This window comes from Entelurus aequoreus, linkage group LG06 (genome assembly GCF_033978785.1).
Source record: "Entelurus aequoreus isolate RoL-2023_Sb linkage group LG06, RoL_Eaeq_v1.1, whole genome shotgun sequence".
Classification (NCBI taxonomy): Eukaryota; Metazoa; Chordata; class Actinopteri; order Syngnathiformes; family Syngnathidae; genus Entelurus; species Entelurus aequoreus.
Window position 1 is genome coordinate 32,191,257 of NC_084736.1, and position 5,630 is coordinate 32,196,886.

Below are 5,630 nucleotides of genomic sequence, written 5' to 3' on the forward strand. Positions count from 1 at the left end.
TGTTGATTTTGTTTGCTCAAATAGGAAGACAACTTTGAAAGTATGACATGATGGAAAATAAACTTTTATGTCACACGTCAACGTTATTATTGTGCAGTTACAACATTTACTTAGTCACATTTGCTTAGTTACTTTTTGGATACATTGTACTTTTAATGCAATATACTTTTTACTTTCACTCCAGTATTTTTATGTCGAAGATACTTTGTTCCGTTGACTTTCATTCTGATCGACACATTTATTAGATGTTTCATTTATTATTATTTATATTAAAGTAGCAATCTGAGTGAAAGTCTACGTAACAAAGTACAAGTCTATGTAACAAAGTAAAAGTCTACGTAACAAAGTACAAGTCTATGTAAGAAAGTAAAAGTCTACGTAACAAAGTACAAGTCTATGTAACAAAGTAAAAGTCTACGTAACAAAGTAAAAGTAGCGTTTCTTCGACACCAAAAAGTCAACTTTATTAAAAACGTTACTTTAAAATAAATGTAAGTGTCGCATTTTACACTACTTTTACTTTGCTCCATTGACATTCATTGTGATGGCTACATTTATTGATATAATCATTATGTTTATTAATAATCTATATAGATTAGTTTTTGCAAAGACGTATTCTCTAAAAGACTACAGTATTATTACAAAATAGCTACTAAATAATAATAGGTTACTCACCACTTACTCAGTACTTGAGTAGTTTTTTCACTGAATACTTAGGTAAAAGTCAAAAGTAGTCATCTAAATATTCACTGAGTCGTATTACTGAATCGTGATTCTTATTCATTCCGATGCTAAATCGATTAATCATTTTCAAAAATCGATCAATTTAAGTAAGAATTCATTTTAAAAAATACGTTTTTAGGCCATTTTTATGCAACCAGCTTTTCCAACCTGTAACCGGTTGTTATGACTATAATTATCATTCCAAATAATACACTGCGAGATTCGATTCGGAATCGAATCGTCCACCCAGGAATCGGATCAAATTGTTAGGTGCCTTAATAAATAATACTTGTCTATAAAATTGTTATAAGTACACCTCGCATAACATTGTATACTTATTTACAATAAAGAAACAAAAAAACAAATATAAATCAAAAACAAATCTGAATCAAAAACCTAAATATAAATCAACTTACAGAAAATGATAACTTTATTAACATATTTAGTCTCTGGCAAAAGATTTAAAATGCGTCAATTTGCCTGAAATAAATGGAAAAAAAAAATGAAATCCTTATTTAAACTTTAAATTTTTTTTGACCGATTTGACCCATTTGATACTGGAAAATAAAAGAATTTAAAACATTTTTTTAAATTGATCAGCAACTTTTGAAACCACAATTAAAAATGAAAAAAAAAAAGTGTGCCAATTTGTTTTTTTAAATCAAAATGAAAAGTTCAGGTTCAATGGCAACAATGAGCACGTTTGTAGTGGATAATACTGATAAAGCACATTCCCCAATTTGAGAGAAAACTGCTCTAAAGTAACAATACACTTGTGATTTAGGGCTATATAAATAAACATTGATTGATTGAATTAGAGTGCAACTTTTGGCTCCTCCCCCCACCTCTGCCAGACACCAGAATGCCCACATAGGTACGTCTGTCAATCTGTGATGTCACAAATGGCCCACTGGCTAAAACAAAACTGGGGCATCCAAAAGGAGGTTTTTACAAATGTTGTAAAAAAATCAAGTTTGTTGATAAAAACACGGACAGTTTGTTCTTCACATTTTTTTTTATTGCACAGTAAATCATTTGGAACACTTCTTGGACTGTGTTAGTTCATAACGGGACGTGTTCTCAGTAGAGTACTTACTTGATACACAACACTTTCACTTTCAGTGTTTGCATCGGAGACAAGAACCTGTTAATGAGCCCATGACAACAAAGGTGTGCAAAATATACCACCAATAGCTTATTATTTCCACCACGGGAATGACACAAACAAACGATTGTTCAGTTCTCATTAAAGAGGACTTTTTGAAAGAAAATGGTTGCATGGCAACAACACAAATAACAGGAATCATTGTGAATACTTTTGTATTTTCATTGCGCACTTTAAGCGTTCATTTTTTAAGACAAAACTGTCACTTTTTGCCAGCACAATCCCACAACATGCAACTCATTCAAATCAGTATAAAAGGAAATACATGAAAATAGTTATACCACCGGTTCAATTTACGTTCAGTTGTCTTTTTGTCTGAAGACAATAATATTAGCGTATTATTTTTACTTTTAGAGATAATCTTCAATGTCCATAACTATTTCCTCTCTGACTAGTTAAATAAGCACAATTATACTCTTCATTTTTAGATTGGAATGCCTCAGATGAGAAAATGCTAAAAGTAACCAAGCTAGTTTAGAATGCTGCAAAAGATTGTGTTTCCCTTCAAATTATTTCACAACAAAAATAGAAATACAGTAGTACTTCAAGATACGAGTTGACTTGGTTCTTGATTTTCTCCATTGTTGTGTTTTTTAGATAAACCACTTCTTGGTCTGGTTCCCCCTAAGTTGTGTTCTTTTATGTCTAGAGATTCCAGTCGCTACATCCTAAAGTCGCAGGACATATTTAGCACGTTTGTTCTTACAGCCAACACAAATCTTGGAAATAAAGCTTTCAGATTAGCTCAGAAGGATCTGAGGTTACCTGAATTTATCCCTTTAGGGGAATTTCAGGCCATTTAAAGTACCAAGAAGCTGTTTCTATTGGGCGTTGTACCGCTTTTAAGTTGTTTTTACTAAAACATTTTATACATTATTTTTATGTCAATATATGCAAGTCATTCATTTTTAATTACGGTGTGTGACTGCTGCCGTTTCTGTGGTTTTTATATGTTTCTGTAACTTTGTTTTGCTGCCCTCTTGGAAAAGAGATTTTAATCTCAACGAGTTTTTACCTGGTAAATAACAAATATTGAATAACTCGAAAAACTTGTTGAAATAATTTAGATTAAATTTATTTGATGTTTGACCGCCAAAACATCACAGTTCTAAAAAGGATGCCTTTTAAAAATAAAAACGAACCTTCAGATTATAAATATAACATGAAAATACAATAGAATGTTGTACCGTACTTGTATGTTATAATAATGTACATTAAAGTTGTGTCTGTCTCTGGCTGTTAGCGAATGCTAGCTATAAGCTAATGCTAGGAGTAAGAGCGGACGTTTTTGTCGTATTTTACGGAGTTCACTGTGACATTTACTACGCCAACTAGTTGAATTCAATCCTGTTTCACTTAGGATTGAATTCAAAGTCTCCCTGCTAACCCACCAGTGCCTCCATGGAAATGCCCCCCTCTACCTCAAAGAACTACTCACCCCCAAAATCCTCCACACGACACCTCCGCTCCGGACAGGCTAACCTCCTCCAACCTCAGAGGACAAAGCTATGAACAATGGGAGACCGGGCTTTCTGCTCCGCCGCTCCCAGTCTGTGGAATGCTCTCCCTGACCACCTGAGGGCACCACAGACTGTGGATGCTTTTAAAAAAGGCTTAAAAGCCCTTCTTTTTAAAAAAGCCTTTTTTAGATATGTGCATACTAGCTATAGCTATTTGGCTGTTCTAGTTTTTATTCTTATTTATTTCTTTATTATCTTTTTTTAAATTTATTTCATTTTTTTTAATACACTGTAGCACTTTGAGATTGTTTACTCAATATAAAGTGCTTTTTACAAAAAAATCTATTATTATTATTATTATAACTAGTGGTGGGGAGGCTCGTAACACAAATGCAACAAATTAGCCGAAAAAACCTCGTAAACTGGGTCACCCGTTTCCCCATGTAATACTGCATATCCTGACATACTACTGTATATTAATGATTATACCAATGAATATGATAATCAAGTGATTTATTAACAATGTACATCGTAACACAATGGGTTGCGCTCCTTTCCCATTTTCCTGTGATATGTTCAGCCAAACGTGCGATAAACAAAGACAATTTCACTTTAAATTGAGTTTTTATACAATTGTGCAACATCGCAAGTAATATAAGTAATATAATAATAATGGTAATATTTTACAGTGCATAAAGTCAATGGAGTCTGAAGGCGTGTGATTCAAATTGCAACATTTTCAATAATAATTATCATCACTTGGTAAGTTTTTTTGGTGCTGGAAAAAAAAAATCGATTCACATTGGTATTGCAATTCTTTTTACGATTCCAATTTTTTTTTAAACGTTTTGAACAAGATGTTTTCAGGCCATCTGTGTGTTTACGTCACCAAACAGCAGGAACCCTTTGGAAAAGAGAAAAACTGTAAAATTCACTTCACAAATAACATCTTGAGAGAATCCGTGTGATTTGAGAATCGCAAATATTTGTTTCAATTTTGAATAATGTTGAATCGAGAATCGTGTTGACTCAAGAATTGTGTTGAATAGAGACTCGCATTGAATTGAGACTCGTGTTGAATCGAACATTTTTTTAAATGTTTAATAATGTTGACTCAAGAATCGTGTTGTATCAAGAATTGTGTTGAATAGAGTATCTTGTTGACTTGAGAATCGTGTTGAATCGAGACTCGCGTTGAATCGAAAATGTATTTCAATTTTGAATAATGTTGACTCAAGAGTCGTGTTGTATCAAGAATCGTGTTGAATCGAGAATCGTGTTGAATTGAGAATCGTGTTAAATCGAGACTCGCGTTGAATCGAAAATGTATTTCAATTTTGAATAATGTTGACTCAAGAATCGTGTTGTATCAACAATCAGGTTGAATCAAGAATTGTGTTGACTCGAGAATCGTGTTGAATCGAGGCTGGCGTTGAATCGAAAATGTATTTCAATTTTGCATAATGTTCACTCAAGAATTGTGTTGTATCAAGAATCATGTTGAATCAAGAATAGTGTTGAATCAAGAATTGTGTTGACTCGTGAATCGTGTTGAATCGAGAATCGTGTTGAATCGAGAATTGTGTTAAATCGAGACTCGCGTTGAATCGAAAATGTATTTCAATTTTGAATAATGTTGACTCAAGAATCGTGTTGTATCAAGAATCAGGTTGAATCAAGAATAGTGTTGGATCAAGAATTGTGTTGACTCGAGAATCGTGTTGAATTGAGACCGGCGTTGAATCGAGACTCGCGTTGAATCGAAAATGTATTAAAATTTTGAATAATGTTCACTCAAGATTTGTGTTGTATCAAGAATCGTGTTGAATCAAGAATTGCGTTGTATCAAGAATTGTGTTGAATAGAGAATTGCGTTGAATCGAGACTCGCGTTGTATCAAGAATTGTGTTGAATCGAGAATCGTGTTGACGGGAGAATTGTGTTGAATCGAGACTCTTGTTGAATCGAAAATGTATTTCAATTTTGACTAATGTTGACTCGAGATTTGTTTTGAATGAAGAATTGCATTAAATAGAAATTGTCGCATCGACAATTGTGTTGAATCGAGAAACGTGTGAATCGAGACTCGTAAATCGAAAATGTATTTCAATTTGAGTTGAATCAAGACTTGCGTTAAATTGAGAATCGCGTTGAATCCAGAATTATGTTGACTCGAGAATCATGTTGAATATATAATCGCGTTGCATCAAGAATTTTGTTGAATCGAGACTCTTGTTGAATCCAGAATCGGTGTGGATCGGGAATCGCGTTAACTCGAAAAC